Source organism: Pollicipes pollicipes, unplaced genomic scaffold (assembly GCF_011947565.3).
Source record: "Pollicipes pollicipes isolate AB1234 unplaced genomic scaffold, Ppol_2.1 Scaffold_5724;HRSCAF=6776_pilon_pilon_pilon, whole genome shotgun sequence".
In the NCBI taxonomy this organism is placed as follows: domain Eukaryota; kingdom Metazoa; phylum Arthropoda; class Thecostraca; order Pollicipedomorpha; family Pollicipedidae; genus Pollicipes; species Pollicipes pollicipes.
This window is the reverse complement of record NW_023596746.1, coordinates 13,231,696-13,241,668: the sequence shown is the minus strand read 5'-3', so window position 1 is coordinate 13,241,668 and position 9,973 is coordinate 13,231,696. Positions and strand designations below refer to the sequence as shown.

At 49.2% G+C, this 9,973-nt stretch overlaps 1 long non-coding RNA gene across 1 annotated transcript; it reads left to right on the top strand.

The window, feature by feature from the left end:
- Positions 1 to 4,923: 4,923 nt before the first annotated feature.
- Positions 4,924 to 9,972, top strand: LOC119102627 (uncharacterized). Its single transcript, XR_005094725.1, has 3 exons — positions 4,924 to 4,982; positions 5,858 to 5,995; positions 9,752 to 9,972. It is a non-coding gene; the product is annotated as an uncharacterized LOC119102627 (long non-coding RNA).
- Position 9,973: the final 1 nt, after the last annotated feature.

The following is a 9,973-nucleotide window of genomic DNA, read 5'->3' as shown; positions in this document are numbered from 1 at the left end:
GTCGCGGGATTCATCAGAGCAAGGAAGTAAATTTAGAAAGGCAGCTTCCACAGCTAGGAAATGTTCTTATCACTCCATCGGGATGTTTAATAAGGATAAATGCTTTGCTCTTCTTAAAACTAGTACACATGTTTATGGCTGTTATAAATATTTATCCAGCATACTAAAGAAATTCAAAACTATTTTACAATTTACTGTGGAACAATGATAGCTCAATGAAATAAGCTATGCACCCTGTTTTGTGGAAGTATGCTGAGCTGCGGTCATTGACTGTGAATCGGGTGATTTTAAGGCTCGTGGCTGGTGTTGATCAGCGGAAGTAATGCATTACAATATATTGGAGAAAGAAAAAACTTGCAACACATTGCAATGATGTATGTAATGAAGCTGCGTGATGTGGTGATGTGCTATTATGTCGCCGTGTCTTGCGGTCTTAGCATATTGTTTTTGTGTCTCATATGTAAATGTTAGGAAGCTCATGTTGATAACAAAGCTTCCTGAAAAAACAATAAAGGGCGCCTGGACGTCTGTAATGAGTCTGTAATGAGCCCTAAAATTTTCGAACCACTACCCTCTTACTTAGCTTGACATTGTTCCTGTCTGCTGAAGGATCCCTCTGTTTTGCTGACGTATAGTTTTGCTATCCCAGTAGCCAGAAAACGTCCTATGTTTCTTTTGTTTTGAAAAGCCTGCATCCGATTGGCCGGTGTTGGCTCCCTGCGGAGCCCAGTGAAGAAGGGGTGAGGGGATATGCACCCGTGCTCCCTCCCTCTCCTCTGAACCAGCCACTGGCCACCAGTGTCCCGTGCAGGGTCATGTTTACATCAAAACCTCGTAGGAATACTGCAATATGAACAGTCAACAACAGGCAAAAAGAAATACAGCACATGGACCCGGGAGTAAAATCGCATCTATGAATGTAGGTACCCCAATCACTTCGTGTTTACAGACCCATCTCCTAAACATACTCGGCGCAGGAGGGAGTCTATCTGTCGGCGAGGAAAGTCAGGTCGGTCGACTTCCAACATAACTAGGTTGACATTATCGGCCCGTTTGATATTCATCTATTCGTATCAGATGCTTCCCAGGCGAAAGGTAAGATCATATGCCACGTGCTTCCTACGATTACAGCACCAAACCATGCATAAAGGAGCTGGTCTGGCATTTGATCGCCATTGGTATCGGAGAAGCCATGGTTTGACTTAGAAAGTTTTGTCACGAGAGGCGAACACACTGCGATCATTGTCTGATGACACTCAACATTCGTGCAACATTAGAACATGCCATGCATGAGATTTAAAACTGCGGCAATCTGAGCTGTAAACGCGAGTATGTGGGGCGTGAGCCGGGAATAAATCACCCTTGACCTAAAAAGATGCGATTCTGAGAATGATGTATGCTGCCCAGTGCAATATCTCTTGGATGAACGTCATGTTTATTTCCGTATGCCTTTAGAGTCAACAACTTGTAATACCAGGGAGAAGAGGCCATTCTGAACAAGGCAAACTCGTATTTAATCGTAAAACAAGGATGTTTATCAGCATATATTTAAACCGCATACACATGAACCGAATAACATGCGAGCTTGCTGGCTTTTGATTGCTTGCTTGTTTTAGATATGTTGATCACAGCTGTCATGCCATATTCTCAACCCATGTGTAGCGCTCATCTGCCAGGTTGTGAAACTGACTCACCTGATATGCCTACGACATACCCGAAACAACCATTATGTTGCAAAACAGAGGCTTTTCATACTTTTTACACTAAATTGTGGACTGTTTTAGTATCAGCGTAGTATGATATTGAATGCATGTGAGCAGGGTAAGACGAAAGACATCATTAGAGCAGTTTCAATGTGCATCAGCCTCACAGTTCCTCAAGGATTGCGTGCATCTAGTCTATATAGGATCAATCCACCTACAGCATCGGCAGGTTTTCAAGCGCCAGGAATGGCATCAGATTGGAAGATTAGAAATTAGCTCAAACGAATAAATGTAATTAAGTTATGAAGCTGTTCTCGTCGCGAATCATCACGACATTACCCTGTTGTCTACAGACGTGAACACCAAAAGGCACTGGCTGTCAAAGGCAACGCTCAAATTATCTTGGCTTCAAACGACAGCTGGTCATATCGAAGAACGGCTTTCAAACGCTACCCACGTAGCTGGCAAGCAGAAGGGTCACATCGTCAACGCCGAGTGGCAAATTAACTCTGTGGACCGAACTACTCAGGTATGAACTTAGCGCTACTTCGCTGTCAGTTGGTTTACGTCAATCCAGCGTTATCTGCAGGCTCCGCTGGCGTAACTACCATCTATCAGGTCGTCTCTTCATACTTTTAGCCCTAGTCCGTTGAATTAGTCCTCAATTTCAGGTTCTTCAGAGCTATCTTCAGCTAGAGGGATTTACGTCCTTCAACAGGGCCCGGCAGCACCGACAGCAGCTGTTCTCAACAAGCAGCCGCCTGAGAAAACTGAGCCGCGAGGCAGCTGCTCTAGCCGACAGGTATGCGCTCTCCTGAGCTGCAGCCAGAGACGTCGCTGAGCCGTGGGGCAGCTGCTCTGGCCGACAGGTATGCGCACTCCTGAGCTGCAGCCAGAGACGTCGCCAATATCTGATCCCGCCAAATCGTTTTAAGGGATTGGGATGCCTGTCTAGTGCTTCATTACTACCACGTTGTTAAGATGTGCTGTGCCGGGCTGTATTTTGATACGCATACACTTTGTACACGTTCTTTTTATCTGTACTAAATTGCTATTTTATATACGCCCACGTCCACTGCTTTATGGAAGTTTGCTGCACTCATTTCCGTCCAGCATACAGCGTTGAACTTGAGCGCAAAAATACTCTAACCACAGGCTCATGCCCTTTTCCCGAATTGCCACTTTGACAACACAGTTCCACTGCCCAAATGCCAATTCTCGGAACCTTTTCTTAGCCATATGGACCGTGCGCTATGAGGGTCTGCTGATGCCGGTCATCCCCTTTACTGGCGTTGTTTTAACGACTTTTTTTGTTCTACAGTCATGTTGAAACTGCTGACACGCTCACCACCATTGGCCAGACTGCGCTAAGCGAAGCAACTGCAGCGTACAACATGTTAGCCACCCAGCTGACCGAAGACGGGCAGGCATCTTCGTAAGTGACCTAATTTGGATCGACGCCGCTGCAGCACCTAGAATATTCTAACAGCTCGTCCCCACAAACCAACAGGATGTAGGCTGTGCGTGCGAGCTGCGAAACCCGTCGTCGCTATCGTTGCCTATGGTTTAGACCAATTAAGAAACAAAATGTGTGAGCTTGGTCACCGCCCTAGGCACGCACGAACAGAACTTCTTGACCAACGTTCTTTTTACAGACCAGATCTAGTTGATCTGCGAGAAGCGTATGGGGAGCTGACGTTGCTTATGCAGCAAGTGCACGCGGGTTCGGCAGAGGCGTCAGCAGAAGCGGACTCCGTTCAACTGAAGTCGGTGCAAAGTCGCCAGCATGCGCTGAATCTATCGTCTGCAGGGGCTTCCGGCGTCCTTCTGGAAAAGGCACTCTTCGCCGCCGAACAGGTGATATCCGATAATTATCTTATCTTAGCACGCAAGGCATCCCAAGTAGAAACTTATGCTAACATAAGTTGTTAAGTTGATTTGCGAGAAACATTATGCACGTAGATAGGACAATAGTAATAGTCTTATTCCTCGGACGAAAACCAGTAGAATGGAGATATAGATGCGTTGATGTTTCGGCAACGTGCATTTATCAAAACGAAGAGCAGAAATGAATTTAAAATTCACTTATGATAAAGCATTTTGCATTCACTTCCCCGCTTTGTTTCAATACTATGCATGTTACCGAAATATCAGCGCATCTATCTCCATTCTTCTGCTTTTCTCCGAGGAAAAAGGCCTTTCCCTGCTATCCTATCCAAATGGTAACATGTTGTGCAAGTGCCACATGCATCAACAAGACTAATTGAATGGTTACGATCTCCATATTTTCAGATTTCTTTAATGAGTAAGAATTTGTCCGAAGGTTACAAAAATGTCGCAGGTAAGGAAGGTGAAATATTGAAGAATTCTTCACTTGCGGAGACGAACTTGAAAAGGGCAGCTCTGGCAAGAGGAGATATTGGTAAGTGGGGGATGGAAACTCACTGCGAGTGTACGAGCATATGCGAGTCATTCGCTGATTTCACTCATATTTCAGTCATGGCCGCTGGCCAATGCCACCACCATGGCGGTCAAGAACGCCTTCTTAGTTGTCGCAAAAATGCTCCATGTCGCACATGCTTGCCTGTTCGACATCAACACGGAGCATAACATGAGTACGGCATCTTTAAAAGGGTTGTTGTGAGGCTTCCAAGTTCTTGTGGGAGTCCGGGCTTTGCCTAACTGCGCATAGTTTCCAGATGAACTCTGGAATAGGGCGGACAGGGCGAACACCGCAACATTGGCAGCCGTCGAGACAGCAGAAGATGTTCTTTTGGGGGTGAAGGATACAGCTATGGACCTGAACGGTAAGCACTGATCATCGTAGCCAGCGCATGTGATGCCATCTCAATGAGTTCTACGCATGATCGGTCGCGCGCATTTGGTATGAATGGCGCGTTCCGCCGCGTTACCCGCAACTGAACTCCATCGGTATTTTACGAGCTCTGCAGAGCTTTTAAAACAGGACAGCCCTCCCGTAAACCCATGTCGGACCGAATCAAGCCCCGAAAGCCCCGAACACACTTCACCATGCGCAACATGCTGATGACCGAGATTCGAGGTTCTGAAAGCTGACGCCGATCACTCCGCGTAGACTTGGAGGAGCGGGTGGCGCGGGGCAGCGCCGAGGCGGCGGCGGCGCGCGCCCGCCTGCCGGCCACCAGCACGCTGCTGGAGGAGGCCGAGGGGACGGCGGAGAAGGCGTCGGCCGCTGCCAGCGCCGCCGCCGCTCTAGTGGCCGCCGCACAGTCGGAGAAGACGGCGTCCCTGGCCGATCAGGTGGGCTGGGGAGCCGCGGTCTCCTGCCACTGCGTCTGAGATGTCCTGGCTGTGACAAGAGAGATAGGGTCTTGCCTGGTGGGTTGGGGCTCAGCGCTGTGGAGGGAAATGCGTTTTCCTGTAGCCTTTACAGATGTTTGTCCTGAACTGCTTATGCGATTGTCGCATGTCAATGTTTATCTTGAATCCGTCGGTGCCGCCAACAAGACTGCAAGGGGCGGTCCACCGCAAACCTCGGTCCTTACGTGTGGAGAAACAATGCAATCTGAAACATGGCGTCTGGAACGCAACACCATCTGCATCACTGTGGAAGCTCTGGTGGCCCTTCGGCTCGCTCCTGAGCGACTCACATCAACCGCAAACTCGGGTTGTGAACTGGGCCGAGCAGTTTTAAAAGTGCGGACGTGCGGGCCGCCGGAGCGCCTGTTTGGACCTTTTCTGATGCGTGTCACTAACGTTTCGTTTTTTCGCCTTTTAAGACGCAACCAACTCTACGAAACCCGGCCCTACATTGCCTGTCCTGTCAGGTCCCATCAGCCGCTTCTCCTCGCCGCAGATCCGACAAATAATCCCAGTAGTTGGCCTTGGTGCCCGTGGTCCCACTGATGTCGCTGGTTCGATCCGTCTATCGGTTCTGCCTCCGAGTCTCCGGCAGCGTTGGGCGCCGATCCGGGCGCCACCTCCCCGGGCGCTCGCCCCGACTGTCGGTCCCAGCCTCACTTAGCACCGGCCGGCTGTGCCGAGGCGGCCATTCCCACACGCTGGCCGCGGCGGCGCCGGCCGACCGACCGGGGCCCACCGGCCTGTTTACTCGATGGTCGGCTGGCCAGTGTCGGCCGGTCTCTCAGGCAGGACGTGCGTCACGTGTGCCGCAGATCGGCACCGCCGCCGCCCGTCTGACCACCCGCTCCCGGGAGGCCCGCGGAGATGAGGCCGCCGTGGCCGCCGCCGCGACGGCGCTACGACAGCGGCTGAACCGGACCACCCGATGGCAGCAGCGCGTCCGCTCGGAGGTACGCCGAAAAGCAGGGGAGGGGGAGAGGGAGAAGACCGGAGTACGTGAGGAAGGATTTTCAGTTTACGGAACTCTTGAAGTCGATGAGAACGAAAGCTGATCGAGATACGATGCGTCGCGCGTGGTTCCGACGAGTATTTGACAAATGGTGATCTTAATAGCATGAAAGGTCACCAATGTGGCCGAATGTCAAATGATTTTGCTTGTAAAAGATTCGGTTCTCGTAACTTACCGGACCTGCCGAATGATGAAGGCGCAATGAAGTTACTTTGCGCTCTTTAGTGAGAGATATACGCTTCTAAAAATATCGCGCGGAAAAAGGAAACTAGCTCCCATACGGCATGCCGAAGATTCTCAATTTGGCCAAGTACCAGGTATTTGCACACTCTCAGCTCAGTTCATGAAAGCTTTGAAGCCAATTATCACGAAACGTTACCATTTGATTTGACGTTGCCTCTTCACAACTGAAATTTTAAGTCACGCTATTTACGGTTACACCAGCGTACCAAGCTTCTGCTTCAGCTTTTTTTTCCTGGACTTGGATGCGTCTTGTTCGGTAATGCTAATGAGAGCCTAAAACGGCAGTTGTCCCAGCGACGCGGAAGCGCGGTCTTGTGACCTGGAGGCAGTGTGTGCTCAGACTTAGGATTTAACAAAAATGGAAGGTGGTTTCTTGGCATGTTTGAGTTACGATGTCCGCGATATGCAGCACAGTGGTACGCTCTGGATGTTGGCATGATGCCACGCATGCTTGAATTTTAATGACCAGCAAGGCAAAATGCGGTGTGAGGTGAGTGAGGTGATATCAGACGTGAAATTCGTTGCTCGTTATCGAGATGATGCTAGAAGCTGAACTAGTAAGGCCTGACATCTCCGACAGCCAACACCAACAGGTTTTGTCAGTGCGTGGAGGAGACCCCATTTCATAGACGTCAACACCATACAGTAGGTCACCAAAGGGATGCCAATAAAGTGCTGGACAGTGGCACGAATATTTTGATTTTCTTAACATATACTGCACCGTTAAGGAACATCATCTCTTCTACTATACTCTGGTTTCTTGCGTGCCAATTTTACCAGTGGAATGAGCAAACAATAGCGTATCAAGATACTTTTTACCAGTAAAATGAACTAACGATAGCGCATCAAAATACTTGAACCCGAAAGTTGAATTACATTCAGGCAGTCAATTCAACAGGTCAACGTCACAGCGTACGCTCAACAGTTCACTTTAGGTTCATATAGCCATAGATGTGGGAACGGAGGGGGATGGGGGATAGAGAGCCATGGCCCTCCCCCTTTTTCAAGGGGGCAGCGATGTCCTCCATCTTTACCCCCTCCCCCCAGTCACCGGGCCTGCTTCCCAGTAAAAATATGCGCTGACTCTGGTCCCACACTTTTTGAAACGTTCTTAGCCTATGCACATAGCTGTTACTGGATGTCTTTATGAAGTCATATACTTCCCAAATCTGTATGCCTTATTTCCTACATATCTTGAATAAGACGCTGCATTATAAACGCATTAAGAAAAATACACAATTGATCAGTTATTTCGCCCAAGCTATGAGAAAAGCCATGGTCCAGCAACTGACTTTCTGACTCGGACTGCGCGGCGGTAGCTATATAAACAGTGGGATGCCCGACGGATTGGTGAAACACATCAGCATTGACTGCCAAAGGCAGCCGGCTCCATAAGCTCAGTTTCGGACATCCACGTCATAACACTGGCGAACCTCACATCTGTTATGGAATCGCTCGTCGTTCGTCCGACCGGCAGAGTGTCATGCTGGTATCTTCTACATGTTTGAAACTGCTCAGCATTGGGTAGTATCAAATATCTTATCAGCTGAAGCTCGTACGAGCGAGGGTGTTTGGACTTCACATTGCTGCAGACTCGGGAAACTTTAAACAGCCCAGGCAAGACGTGGTTTTCTGCGACGTCTGCCAATACGTAGGATCGTAATCAGCATGGTGTAAATCATTGACCCCGTTGCTACGCACAATTTGGCAGGCTACCCAGGCTCAGTTTGTTTGGAAAATTCTATCAAACTGCAGGAACTTCAGCAGGAAAAGAAACAGGAACAGGAAAAGGAAAAACAAGAGATATGCGAACTGCTTAGTCTCCTACGCAGTTTACATTTCCGGAAAATCGTATTCAGTGAATATAAAGGGCTGACTCCTACTCCCGCCCGGCTTTCTTTTGTCCGAAGGGGGACTATTTGGCTCTCTTGAGATCTTGGCCCCCATGAGAGCTTGACATCTGAGAAGGGTTTGCGGTAGATTTGAGCTCGGGGTTAAGTGATTTGCGCTGAGATCATTTGCACCAAAAACATTAAGCAGTGTGAGATTGTCCACGGACGTGGGCAGGGCAGCTAAAGAGGGATACCATGCCAGCCAAGCTTCCAACACTTGTCAAGCGCTGACCATGCTTTTCCTAACACGGACATCCTGGTGACTCGTCCAGTCCCCAGCCCACATCCACCATGTCCTGTCATTTCAATTACTGGCGTAAGTCTTGAGAAGGTCGTGCAAGGTCAGTTTACTTTTATGCAAGGGTACATCCTAGCAGTGTACCTGACACATTTTTAGTAGCCTTTCGTATATACGTGTCAGACCACGACGTTCTACGTGAATCGTCTTTTTGCGTCTCGGGCTGCCTTTCATAAACAAAAAAGGACAGTTTTTTACGCGTTCCCAGTCGATCTACCTAGGTATGTTTTTCTGTAAATTGCACCCATTCTAAGCTTCTCATTAATCGCAGCTCCACATTAGCCTGGAGTAAAAAGTCATTCCTCATCAGTGAAACGATGTTGGTATCGAGTGAATGTTTTGTTTATTTGATCATGTGGATTCAGCTTAAAATAATCGAAATCAAAAGATAAATCAGGTTTGGGCGATAGGTTACGAGAACCTTTCGGGCTCAGCACCCCATCCGATTTAAGACAGGGACATCCCTCTTCGCATGGGTTCGTGCCTGCCGGCATGAAGGCGCTTTTCAACGTTATTTAATTGGCAGGGTTTGTGCGAATCGTTTTATTGCAACACGCGTATGAACGCATTTCGAAATTTTAACTGCTCCATCCTGAGAAGAACGTAGATTTTAACCCCGGGCGCAAGCCCGTCGCGAACGCTTGTCTCTTCTTGCACGTGCAATGGCACGCCGGCCTCTTTCCGCAAAATATGCCTAATTCTTGTTCTTTCCGAGCTTGCAGCGAATTGCGGCTTTACGATACACAGACAGCGACATTCTCTGCATTTACCGGCTACCGGCACTTTCAGGCAGCCAAGTAGGGGATTTTGGTTTTGTAAATTGCCTCATTTTTTGCGATACTGCGCAGCAACATTTACAGTGCTAGGAGGCTCCAAGCGCTTATGGCTAGCGATCAGGTTTTTGTATTGCGTGCAGGTGACTGGCAGTGTAAGTAACAGGCCGCAAGTGCGTAGTTCATAAACAGCCATTTATAAAATGTTTCCTCCCCAAAAATATTTGACACTTACAGTCGATTGGGGGAGAAAATAGTGATTTACTTACTCGAATAACGCTTCACTCGTTCAGGTAAGGTTTGTGCGTGAATGCATATTTTTATGAATGCGATATTATGCGTTTTATATGGCTGACCTCCCATGACCTCGGGCAGCAGCCAGTTGCCGCCTGATATTCTAGAACCCCGGTGACCGGTGTGACCGGTGATGGTGACCGGTGAGATGCGCTCGGCAGACCTTGTGCATGTGACGTCACCTCTCGTGCCCTCAGGTATCCACCACACGCGACCTGCTGGGGCAGGTCACACAGGCTTTGGGAGAGCTGGGCCGGTCTCACTCGTCGACCGACGCTCGTCTCGAGCCGACCTCAGACGCCCTGACCGAGCTGAGCGCGCAGCTGGCTGCCCTGCAGACTGACCAGCCGCAGCAGACCGCGCTCGACCGGCTGCAGCGGCAGCTGGACGCGGCCGAGGCGCAGCTGCGCCAGCTGCAG